The sequence below is a fragment of the Bacillus rossius genome, chromosome 6 (genome assembly GCF_032445375.1).
Source record: "Bacillus rossius redtenbacheri isolate Brsri chromosome 6, Brsri_v3, whole genome shotgun sequence".
Classification (NCBI taxonomy): domain Eukaryota; kingdom Metazoa; phylum Arthropoda; class Insecta; order Phasmatodea; family Bacillidae; genus Bacillus; species Bacillus rossius.
Window position 1 is genome coordinate 3,819,948 of NC_086334.1, and position 13,479 is coordinate 3,833,426.

Sequence of the window (13,479 nt, forward strand, 5' to 3'; positions counted from 1 at the left end):
TTATGTGTTGTGTATTATGTGCTGTATGTAGTATGTGTTTTATGGTTTTTTTGTTTTGTTTTATGGGTTTTATGTTTAATGTGATTTATGTTTAATGTGTTTGTTTTATATGAGTTTGTATTATATGTGTTTGTATTATATGTGTTTGTATTATATGTGTTTGTATTATATGTGTTTGTATTATATGTGTTTGTATTATATGTGTTTTATGTGTTTTGTTTTTTATGTGTGTTGTTGTATGTGTTTTGTGGTGTGTGGTGTGTTTAGTGTTGTGTTTTTGTGGTGTGTTTTCTTCTGAAGTGTTTTGCATTTTGGATTTGTGTTGTGTGTTTTATGTGTTGTGTGTTTTATGAGTTGCATGTTTTATGTGTTGTGTTTTTATGTGTTGTGTGTTGGTGTTTTTAGTGTTATGTTGATATGAGTATTGTTTTGTCTGATGTGTAGTGTGTGGGGTGTATGTAGTGAATTTGGTGTGGGGTGTGGTGAGTGTTTGGTGTTGTGATGTGGTGTGGGGACTGATGTATAATATGATGTGTGGTCTTTGCTGTGGTGTTGAATGTGGTGTGTGTTTGTTTTGTGTATTGTGGCGTGTGTTTGGCGTTTTGTGTTTGTTTTGTGAATTGTGTTTGTATGTTTTGTGTGTTATTTGTGTTGTGTTTTATGTGTGTTTTTTTTAATTGTTCTGTTTTATATGTTTTACTGTGTTTTATGTATTATGTGTTGGTGTTTCTAGTGTTGTGTATTGTGTTTTGTGTTTTTTGTCTTTTGTTTTTATTGTCTTTAATGTTTTTTGTATGTTATGTGTTTGTGATTTGTGTTTTGTGTTGTATTTGGTTTGTGTTGTATGTTTATGTTGTATGTGTTTATTTGTATGTGTTTTATGTGTTTTGTGTGTTTTTGTTTTTATTATTGTGAGTTGTGTTTCACGTTGTCGTTGTGTAGTGTGGTGGGGAGTGTGGTGAATTTGGTGTGTAGTGTGGTGAGTGTTTTGTGGTGTAATATGGTGTGTAGTGTGTGAACTGATGTTATGAGTGTGTGGTGTTGGATGTGGTGTTGGATGTGGTGTTGGATGTGGTGTTTGATGTGGTGTGTGTTTTGGTTTGTGGGTTTTGTGTTATTTTTGTTTGTTTTGTGTTTGTTTTCTGGTGTGTGTTTTGCATTTTATGTGTTTTATGTGTTGTGTGTTTTATGTGTTTTGTTTTTTATGTGTTGTGTATATAAGTGTTTTTTTGTTTATTTGTTCTGTGATTTGTGTTGTATGTGCTTTATGTTTTAGTGTTTTTAGTGTTGTGTAATGCGTTTTGTTTTGTGTGTTTTGTTTTTTATGTGTTTATGTTTTGTGTGTTTGTGATTTATGTGTTTGCGTTTTATGTTTTATATGTTTTTATGTGTAAAATGTTTAATGTGATTTGTGTTGGTGCTTTTAGTGTTATGTTGATTTGCATTTTGTGTTGTCTGTTGTGTGGTTTGTTGGGGTTTTTGTAGTTAATTTGGTGTGTGGTGTGGTGAGTGTTTTGTGGTGTCTGGACTGATGTGTGATGTGGTGTATGGTTTTTGATGTGTTGTGTGTTTTAAGTGTTTTTTGTGGTTTATGTTTTGGTGTTTTAGTGTTGTGAAATGTGTTTTGTGTTGTCTGTTGTGTAGTGTGGTGGGGTGTATGTAGTGAGTTTTGGTGTGTTGTGTGGTGAATGTTATGTGGTGTGTGGTGTGTGGACTTATGTGTTTTGTGGTGTGTGGTGTAAGGAGTGATGTGTGATGTGGTGTTAGATGTGGTGTGTGTATTGTTGTGTGTGTTTTGTGTTTCGTGTTGTGTGTTTTGCATTTTATGTGTTTTGTGTTGTGTGTTGTGTGATTTATAGGTTTGTGTTTAATGTGTTGTGTGATTTATGTGTTGTGTGATTTATGTGTTGTGTGATTTATGTGTTTTGTAATTTATGTGTTTTGTGATTTATGTGTTGTGTGATTTATGTGTTGTGTGTTTTATGTGTTGTGTGTTTGGTGTTTTTTGTGTCAAGTGTTTTGTGTGTGTTGTGTGTTTTGTTTTGTGTTTTTGGTGTTTTGTTGTTTATGTTTTTGTTATGCGTTTTGTGTTTTGTGTGTGTCGTTTTGTGTGTTTGTGTGTATGTTTTGCGGTGAATGGAATGTGGTGATTGTGTGGAGTGTGATTTGGTGTGTGTGGTGTGGAGTGTGTTGTGTGTAGTGGTGTGTTGATTGGGGTGTGTTGAGTGGGGTGTGTTGAGTTGATTGTGTTGTGTGGAATGTGGTGTTATGTGGTGTGTGTTTTGTGGTGAATGGAATGTGGTGTTTGTTAAGTTGTGGATGGTGTGTTTTGTGTGTGTTTATTGTGTTGTGTGTAGTGTATTTTTGTGTAGTTTGTATTGTGTTTTGTTTTTTAGGTGTTTTTGTGGTAGTGTGTTTTTTGTTGTGAGTTTAATTGTTTGTTGTGTTTTTTGTGATATTTGTTTTGTTTCATATTGTTTTTGTTTTGTGTTTTTGTTTAATGCATTTTGTGTGTTGTATTTTTGTGTTTTGTGTGTTATGTGTGTTTTGTGTTTTTTGTATTTTGTGATGTGTGTTTTGTGTTTTTTGTATTTTGTGATGTGTGTTTTGTGTTAAGTGTGTCATGTGTGTTTTTTATGTTGTGTGGTTTGTGTTGTGTGTTGTGTAGTATATGTTGTGAGTAGTGAGTTGTGATGTGTCCTGTGGTGTGCTTTTGGTGTTTTTTGTGTGTGTTCGGTTTTTGTTTATGTTTTATGTTATGTGTTTTTGTGTTGTGTGTTATGTTTTTGTATGTGATGTGTGTTTTGTTGGTTTTGAAATATTTTTTGTGTGTTATGCTTTGTGTCATGTGTTTTTTATATGGTTTCTGTTGTGTGTTGTGTAGTATGTGTTGTATGGTGTGGTGTGTGTAGTGAATTTTGGTGTGTGATGTGTGTTTTGTGGTTTGTGCTTGTGTGTTTTGTGTTATATGTTTTTTTGTTTTGAGTTGTGTGTGTTATGTATTTTGCATTGAAATTTGTTTCTTGTTTAGAGTTTTTGTGTTATGTGTGTTTTTTGTGTTGTGTTGATTGTGTTTTGTGTTTAAGGTGTTGTGTGTTTTGCTGTTTGTTTTGTGGTGTCTGTTTTGTGTTGTGTTTTGTGGTGTCTGTTTTGTTATGATTGTGTTTTGTGTTGTGGTGTGTGTGTGTTTTGCATGTTGTGGTGTGTGTATTTTATGTATTGTTTTGTCTGTGTTTGTTTTATATTTTTTGTTTTTTGTGTATTGTGATATGTGTTTTATGTATTTTGAGTTATGAGTTTTGTGTTTTCTGTGTGTTTTAGGTTATTTGTGTTGTACGTTTTAGTTGTTTGTTTGGTTGTGTGTTGTGTGTTTTAGTTGTTGTTTGTGATGTGTGTTTTGTGTTGTGTTTGGTGTGTGTGTTTGACGCTCCTTTGATGTTCGAAGGCGTTCGTAACAACTGCCAAAACTCATCCCATATTTAATGGGATGTGGAATACCCGTTAAGTTAAGTCTACCTACTGATCTAATACAAAATGTATTTGTGACTGGTATATCCATACGAACATAAAAAAATATTTACTAAGAACTACTGAACTTATTTCAAAGTGCTTAAATTTTTTTACTGGATTTTTTTATTATAACTACGTAACTATCATTTTTGTGCAAATGCATAGAATGGTTTTGATGTAATACGTTTAACCGTTTAAAATTTATTATATTAATGTCATTAATAAGTTCAACAGTTTACAAAAGAAAAGCTCGAGACTCTATGTGAAAATTCATAGAATAACATTTCCTAGCTTCCTATGAACAGAACCGACCTTACAGTGAATGGCATAAGAATTTAAAATAGTTTTAATTTATTGAAAGCTGCGTTGCGTTATTGCTAGAGACCGGAAGATATAGCGGTTTCCTCTCGCGATAGGCTGAAATTCAAATACATATATGTACTACTTATGCTTAGAGACCTGAAAAATTCGCGGGTTCAATGCCCTGTAGGATGAACTCCACAGTTCTACGTACACTCGGTCAAATGCCACCCACTCATTGGCTGCTGTCGTGTGAGACGTCCCAGCGTAGCAGCCTGTGATTCGATAAAGCTTTGGTTGGGCGTTTCTCTTTGGCCCAGAGTCATCCAGGTGAATTGTAAGCCAATAGCAGAGGCCGCACTGAGGTAAAACTATTTGTATATTAGCCTATCGCGAAATGAATTCGCGAATTTTTCCGGTCCTACTTATGCTGCTTCTGCTGTTGGCTCACAGTTAATCTGGAGGTCACTGATCCAATTACAAACACTAAACAAAAGAAGCAACCAATCACAAGCTACCCTGTTGACGTCTCACAAGTCGGCAGCCAATGAACGGTGGTATTTGCCACCGTGTCTACAGAGGTCTTAAAGAGTCTTTCCCAGAGGACACTGGACCGACGAATCTTTCCGGTCCCCAGCTATTGCACCTTGCGTAGTTCATAAACAGGTACTCTAAAATGAGGTTGTTCAATAGTTTGCATCTTACGTTCTTGCGTAGTTTATAAGCCAGGTCTAAGGCCCGTCATATATGTGACACGTAAACGGAGATGGACCCTTGCGGATTAACTCGGCAGTGCTGAGCTCTCCCGTTTACGTCTAGAAGCCGATTACTTGGCTGCAGCTCTTCCGTTTACGTTGCTACGTGCGACCAACAGAAGCCTACTACTTGGCTGCGGTGGTAGCCCTGTTTGTTCGTTTTCTAAATGGGTTTTTAAAAAAAATTGTTTTCCAGTACAAGGACGCCCAAAGCGAAGGGGGGAGAGAACTCCCGCGCGCCCGTGCAGCAGAGGAGAGACTGCGGCGTGGTTCGGCCGGCCGCCGCCAGGATGCGCGCGTGTCGCTCCGCGTGACAGACGGGCGGGCCCAACTGACGTGACGTGACGTGACGTGCGTGGACTAGCGATGAGGAGCGTGCTGCGCAGTAGAGACCTATGTGGCTCCATCCAGGGGCGTAGCCAGGGGGGTGTGGGGTTTAGGGGTTCAACCCCCCCCCCTTAGCACCAAATCTTTAATTAATTTCTTGTTCACCACTCAAACAAATTTCATATTAAAATTAATAAAAAATTTACCATTACAATATTTAAATTTAAGAACCGAAAACTGCTAAAATAGCACTATTTTACACCTTAAAATCCAAATTCTCCCAGGGGAGGACCCCCGGACCCCCCGCTTTAATACGGAGGGGGGATGCTTCTTAACACCCCCCATACACAAATCCTGGCTACGCCACTGGCTCCATCCATCGAAATAGTCAATCGAAATTGTCACTCGCCAAAACAAACATTAAAAAACACACACGTCACAGATGGACACGATTTTCACAGTCCTGAAATCAGGGATTGATATCTGAACGCCTATTAGACTGAAACAAGGTATATACCCCGCTACCAGCGGTTTTTGCCAAGATCCCTAGCTGGTAATAGTTGTTTGCTCACCCTTGGTGGATGGTTTTTTTTTACAAAATTTTGTATATTTCTTCCTTTGCGTAGTATGAAAAGTGAAAATATTATAAAAGCTTTGGAAAGTAAGGTGTGGAGCATGTTTGGTAGCCCGGGACAGATTGTGTCGGACAATGCCACTTATTTTACTAGTAAAATTTTTTAAGTCATATGCCTCCATTGGGGTATCAAACATATCACTACCCGAATCCTAATTTAGTGGAAAGAATGAACAAAAATATCAAGATCGGTCTTACTATTTTTCTACAACGCAATCATCGTTTTAAGTGGGATAGTATCATCCATATTTTAAATTTGGCTTTCAATATGACTGTGTAATTTACGCCGTCAGAAATATTTTTGGGGAGAAACGTACCGCATCCTTTACTTAACTGCTGGGGTTTGCATCCGAAATGTTTGAGTACTCAAAGTCCTCGTCTGCAGGAAAAAATGTGGGGCGAAGCAGCTGATAATTTGCAAAAAAGCTAAAAATAAAATAAGTATATATTATAACAAAGGACGGGTGAATGATGAATTTAAGATAGGAGATGAAGTTTTATGTAAGCAATTTGTACTAAGTAATAAAGCTATGTACAAAACTGCGAAGTTAGAATATGATTATGATGGACCTTTCAAGATCTTAAAGTTTTTGGGACCTGTAACCGCTCTGTTGCAAGACGTCGAAAGGCCTAATAAGATTTAAAAAAGGGGCCCATTTAAGCCACATAAAGAAATTTGTAAGGCGGGACCTAAATTCCTGATTTATTTTTGAGTACGTCTTGTTGGATCGAAGTGTCCAAGTTAATTTATCGATCCTAACTGTTGGACTACACCATTTCAATTTTTGCTAATATCATGTTTTTGGACTGATGTACTAAAATTTGGATTTTTTTTTTGTCTTAGCTTTTAAGATTTACCTGCTAATATGCAGTTATTTGTAGTGCTATCTAGTCATATCTTCTATGTGCTTAGTGATGTTAAGGTTTTCTAATCTTTTATATTTTTCTTAATCTTAACGTTTCCTATTTGCATATTTTTTTCTAGGTATCTTTTGAGCTAAGCAAAACATATTTTTAGTTACTAAATTTGTAAACGTAATGTTTGTCTCACTTATCAATTTGGCGTTTATCTTTAGCTAATTTATCTACCAAAGTTTTTTTTGTTAGGGGTTGTTGTGGCCACCAGGCCACAATTATTATTTATATTTTATTTTGGCTATTCTGATTTTTCTCAATTATTTCAATTTTAAATTACCGTTTTAATCTTTAAAACTAAGTCGCAGTATTTTTAATAGTTTAATTTTTATGAATAATTCTTTTATTTATTATTCATTGTTCTGGTTTGATTCAGTTTCTTTAATACTGTACATCGATATTGGTTCTATGGCCGGCTACTGGGCGCGGTATCGTCGCTTCCCGGTCTGACGTCACCAGCCCCATAGTGCGGGAGTGGGGAGTGAGCTGTGAGCCTCGGGGAGCGATGGACTGCGAGTCGCCGCCGACGCACGTGCGGTGGAATTACGCCGCGGGCAGAGGTGTATAATGCTTCGACACAGCGCCAGGCAGTCCGTGCCTGGGTTGGCATGGATGGGGCCGTACCTCCAGCTGGTACGGAAGGAAGTGCCTCGCAAGAGAATACTTCGATAAGGTAAAGAGGCGACACGCAGTATTGTTCGGATTTGGCGCAAAAACTAAATTTTGGAAGCACTATTACAGTTCACGTGCGTGTGTTAATTAACTGTGTCTGTGCTAACTAACGAACAAATTCATGTGATCCAATGTTGCAAATACACTTAAAATAAGAAACTCGGTCACGAAATTTAAAGCACCTTTCTTTACAATAATCCCGAGCGTGATAAATGTACGAAAATTGTGTTGTTCAACTACAATTCTTAACGCCAATCAAGTGTAGTTTCTGCACCCGCCACTAGATTTCGTTTCCGGGGCGGATACGTCGACATAACGACATGCTCCGATAAAAGCTAAAAGGTTTTGAAAAAATACTAACAACCGGGTTTGGACCACCTGATTTTCGACACGGGATTTTATTGGAATAATGCCCAACTTATTAAATTCACTAAACAGTTAATACTATAAAGTTTCCTTTGTGTCTTATGAGCTTTGGTTCGCGTCAGCGTCCCAAATGGCAGCATTGCGGTTACATATTTCCGTCCCATTCACGGAATTAATCCTACCAAATGTCGTATACCGAGAGCTAAGATGTTTACACACCAAAAACTTACGTCAGCGACAAGTGGTTTAGACAGGATCATCATGGTTTGTAGTTCTAGGTATATTAACATCCAGGTGGCTGTAATCTAAAATAACACATATTCTTCACCGAGATCTCTAATTTTTTTTTACAACTCAGTGAGCGATGTACCCCACCGACCTTTTTTTTTTTTTTTTTTCAAACATGCGGCCGCCACTGAATGCATCTGCAGAACAGTGAATTTTAAGGATGAAGGCCACACAAAGGTAACAAGCTGAAATCGCATTTGGAAACATCCATTCTATGGTGATTTCTGTGTCCACGAAAGGCCAAGATCACCCCAGGCAAATGCTAGGTTTGATTATATAAGCCACCGTCATTTTCTTACTCAGTTTACTTGCAGTATGCCGTTAAGTTATTAACATAGTTCGGAGTAAAAAAAACACAATAAAATAATAGTCGCTATAATACCACACTTGCTCGTGCTGAGTATGACGTCACAGTTTTGTAGCCCCGGGCAACCGTCGCTACGGCAGGAAATTTCCGTATTCACTGCGGTTTTTTTCTTTTCCCCTCGTATTTTTGTGTGCAACGTACCTCACACAATTACGAAACACAAAGTTACGTCTAGGTCTTTCGGTATAAACATTGATACAAAAAAAAAGTTGTTTGTTTAGAGGTTCATTTGAAACTTATTTGGCGTGATTAATGTAAAAGTACTTTGTTAATCACAGTTAACCACGATTCTTAGCTCAAATACCTAATTTCGAAATATTAACATTGAATATATTAATATTTTGGTTAAAATACATTTGAGAGATGTATCTAAGAAATATAACTATAAAACGATGTGTAATTGTTTTTTGTTTAATGTTTCAGGACTTTTGGATGCCGAATGCAAAATAAAATTATTTATTAACCAGCTAGAAGAAAGTCTTCTTGGATACTGTTTCCTCCTTGATTTATCAAAGACAACCTAATAAAAAAATTTTTAAAAAATTCTATATTTTTCTTATGTGGGTAAAAAAAAATGTTTTTACAAGACAAAGCTCAAATGAAATTATGATCAATCGAATATTACAAAAATTTTCTTAGCTAGAATTATTTAATACGGGATTTACCTATTGTCGACAAGACTGTCAACGTATCAGGTAATAAAAGGTACAGCAATAAATATTGTTCGAGATGATTTTCTTAACAGAATTCAGGAAGGCCTTACATACCTCAGCAGACCGGTCTGGGCGAGGTATCTGCAAGACGAGACAGGTCCTACCTCTGGAACAAGACGACCGCAGCTACAGTCTTCTTGAATGTCGACGCAGCACCGCGGCCCACACACTCAAGTCAGCTCGCAGCTGTTCGCCGCGACTGGCGGCTGGCGACTCGAGAGATCTCTTCCCCCTCCCTGCCTGCTCGACCGCAGCCAATCACCGCCCCTCTCCTGGTTTCCCCTTCCACCTGACGACCCGGCTCGCGCCGTGCCGTCGTGGCACCCTGCGCCTTGCGTGTTGCGACTCGTTAGGCGACGGTTACAGAGGAAGAAAATTCATCAGAATAGGCAGAAATTCATACACAAATGCTCCACCAACCTCAACCCTCTCATCCGACTTCTCGCTGAACCCCCCCTCCCCTATCACCCCGCATCACAGACGCCTCTTCACCACTGCCCACCTCCTCCTGGGTGATGCCGCCGACGGAGATGACGCCGCCGATGCCAGGGGGGCCGACGGCTAACATCGGTGGCCCGCAACTCTACGGTAATGCACTGCGGGACAAATCATCCACACCGCTGCCCACCCCCACAAGTACCGCTGACCATAAGACCCGGCCGCCAATCTTCAGGCCATACTGCACCGGGCAGGCAGTATGACTGAAACTGCTCACATTGGGACTCGAACCCGTTTCTAAAGCTCATTCCTTTTTTTTTTTTTTTTTTTTTTCCTCCTCCTCCTCCTCTTCCCACTTTCTTATCCACAAATAGCCCCCAGCAGGGGGAAGGTTTTTAAAGCCCCGACCGCCCCCACCAAAGGATACAAGTTAAACAACACTATAGAAGTAACTCAGCATCATATTTTCACAGACATCCACACATAAACTCTATTTTAAAACAAGAGGTAGTGGGCGGCAATCCGCGGCCTGGAACTCTTCGCGGGCCCTTGGTTCGATGCTTTGTTCTGGCATACGGACCACGAGGCCCGCAACTGCTATGATGACAATACAGTTTGCGGCACACTGTGTCGCAGTGTTGTCTGATAAGCAAACAGTCTGAGCAATCTTCAGGCCAGACCCGAGCCAAACGGGCCTGGCCTCACCTGCAGTTTCTTCATCTCCATCACCACCAACAAACAATTGGACACCAAACATCACCACCAGCCCCCAAGGACTCTTTTGTTGGAAGGGGCCCAGTGCCATGTAATTTATTGTAAATATTTTTGTTTTTCTTTGTACTGTATTCAGATTTTTCCCTCCATGTAAATATTTTTGTACTCTCTCTTTTTCAAATAAAGAGGCATTTTTTAGCGGGGTGGACCCCCTGGGGGGGGTCACCCATTTAAAAAAAAAATCAGATTTGTTCGTCTGAGCCGACCTCCGTAGCGTAGTCGGATACACACCAGCTTACGGTGCGAAGGGTCCTGGGTAAGACATGGGTGTACCGTTTACATGCTGATACTTGATAACGAATTGCGAATGATATTTGAACTGGAACGAATTGACCCTTTGGCCGTTGGCGTAGAGCTGTAGGTCACATAAAAAAAATGTTCGTCTGAACCATACAGTAAAATAAGAGTCTGAACACAGTGGTTTCAATGCAGCCGTGTTATATCAGCTTGCTTCTATCCACCAGTATTTATTAATGAGTAGTGTAAAAACCGAATACGATAACGGATTGTTGGCTACAAGAGATGATAAAGGAGATATCAAATGCTATTTCAATATATTTTTTTTCAACCAATCTAGTTTTAATAGTATTTTGGAATGACATCTACAACGCTCGAATATATAGATAGGGCCTACATATTTTTTTTCTTGCATATCCCACTTGCATCTCGCATATTCAAATACAAGACTAATTAATTTTTTCTACGTCCATAGACGTACAAGCACGTGGACGTCACAACTAAATGAGAAAAAATTTAAATGGTTTCAACAACCAACTAGTTCTGACGTGAAGTGACGCTTGCAAGCAGTGTAAATACTTCCATTTCATTCGCATTGTTTGATTGTTCTGACGAAATCGTCAGGAACTTAACATCCAACGAAACAGTAACCTTTGAAACTACGCAAGGTGCAATAACACTACGCAAGTATTGTTAAACTAACAACTTTCTTGCGTTTCGATGGCCATATTTGAATAGAAGTGTTCAGAAAACTTACAAAGACGCAGATGTTATGAGCGCAGATGATCTTTATTACATGCCTAGATCATGTTTACACTTGTTAAACCTTTACACCGAGAAAGAAATGTAACACCTAAATTCACGATTTCTTACATTTTCATGACAAATATGAATCATTAAAAGAAATCCGGGTGGTAATTTGTTTGCTACTGTTTTACAATTTTATGTTTTAGGATTGGTGACATCTTGCGACTTATGTGCTCTTTACAAAGACTTTATTTTCTTACTTTTGTTTACGCGTTGGCATCCCTTGCTTAGTTTGTAAACACAGCCTTACGTCATCGTGTGGTATGCTTCCAGACAGGTGTTGCCAAAGTCCCCATGGCCGTCCAAAAATGTAATGGTTCATAATCCACAATACTTATATATTTACTGTTGTTAACCTTTTTGCTGCTCTTTCACACCTCTCGACAGCGTGCGATGTGGCAGTCTTCTTTATATATTTGTTTGAAAATATACTGGGTATATATTCCGAATTCTTTTGTTGTCCGACCTTTTGTTTCCAATGAAATGAACACAATATTTACGACGCGGTTGATTGTTACTTGAGTAAACCACCATGATTTGGGGGGGGGGGGGGGGACTGTAGGGACTAATATAATTCATGAACAATCAATTTTTAAATAGTAATTTTGTTATTTTCTATTGTAATAAAAGCAAATTACACTGTTTGAATTTATTTTTCCATGATGGCAGAACTTTATGCATAAGTTCACGGACCATATGTTTAAAAAAAAACGTATAAAGTGATGTGACATCCATAAAAGTAAATAATCTTATTGTTTTATATATTTTTTGTATAATTTTTCTCAACAGGTATGTTTGTTACAGCACGGAAATTATGAACTCTCTTACTAATTTACAGTTTGTTTTTACATGTCGTCTCTTCTCTATATCGGCTAAAGAAACTACGCACGGATTAGTTTAAGAAATGGCACCCAGCCCTCGACAAAAGAGTGAAGTCGGCCACCACGCAGCTGTGCCAACAGAACGCGGTACCTCGGACCGCAAGCCACGCTGCATAAAGCGGAGCAGGCCGCTGTCTGTATTGATTGTCGGGGGGAGGGCAGGTGCGGAGACGTGCAGGTGAGGATGACTCAGACTCGGCGCCTCTCGGCCGGCCACCCCACCCCACCACCACCTCCCCCCAAGTAGGCCAGCGCGGACAGCCACGCTATGCTGACTGACCAACAGGGATACCATCATCGCCAGTAGCGGACCCCAGGGGCCGAGGTACAGACGATACTATAATAAGTATAATAACATCCTATACCTATAAGTAGGTAGCACAATCACGTGAACCTCGTCCATGATTTAAGAACGAGTGGAAATGAGAGAGAGAGCTATATTATGAATCCCGCATGTATCTGCGTCTTTTTCGCCTTCATTACATGAGCGAACTAGCCGCTAAAACAATAAGGGATATATCCTCCTGACAGTTGTGGTCGCTGGAGCCTTTTCATTAACACCGTACCATAAAAAAAAATAGTAATAAAGCTTGTGCGTACATTATTCACGCGGACTATGTTTCTTAAAATATAAATTATAACAACATAACTATTGCCCAATCCAAATTAGCGGAGTGTATGCATGCACCTGAGTAACCGCAATTTAATTTACTCTTTTCATAAAAAATTACAGACAAATTACACTACTCCAGTGAATGGACATTTTCAATATAATAATAAGCAATAATAATAATAATGGCAAAATGAAAGAAATGCAGCTCTACTCACAAGAGATATTCTTAAAAATTTGAATTAAAAAATTATTTAAAAATGAACTAGTTGTAAAATGGTATGTATACTTTATGAAAATGAAACGTTGCTAATGAGTACCACATTAAATATAATAACTGAGTGTTTATTGCCAAATGCGGATGGACAGGCTAATAAACTGACACCCACGAGAAACGACACGGTAATAAATGTTTGGAGGCCGAGCGCGGATGTGGGATGTGCTGAACGTAATGTGTCGATCAGTGCAGGACGCGAGGACATAGTCGTGTGAAACCGGTTTTGTGCACGGAGCAAGGGGGAACGACAGGAAGTTCCTTTTGCGCCGGCGACTCGAACAGATGCACGGACCCGGAGGGGAAGCCTAAGATGTACATCAAGTTCTGTCCCTGCCCGAACACGCCCGAATATTCACCTTCGGCCAACCTCGAGATTTGTTTTATTTTTGCGCAGGAAAAATGAATTCAATGGTCGGTTAGGTTAGCTACATTAAAAAATTAAAACACTATGGATGGTCAGTTAGGTTAGTATAGCTACATTAAAATAAACAGAGAAATATAAATATATATAAATAAACCCGAGGTTGGGCTAAGGTGAATATTCGGGCGTGTTCGGGCAGGGACAGAACTTGATGTACATCTTAGGCTTCCCGCCAATCACTGGCAAG

General features: G+C 39.0%; 1 protein-coding gene across 3 annotated transcripts in view; it reads right to left on the minus strand.

Annotated features, from left to right (window-relative positions):
- LOC134532520 (uncharacterized) overlaps positions 1-13,479 on the minus strand; it is a 112,100-nt gene that overhangs the window by 72,276 nt on the left and 26,345 nt on the right. Inside the window, exon 1 of one of the 3 annotated variants that reach the window (XM_063368986.1) lies at positions 8,952-9,062. The exons of 1 other annotated variant lie outside the window; for it this stretch is intronic. The gene's annotated coding sequence lies outside the window, so the exon portion shown is untranslated. Of the gene's footprint in view, positions 1-8,901; positions 9,063-13,479 lie in introns of those variants that run through there. One more of the 3 variants, XM_063368985.1, reaches the window with a different exon arrangement.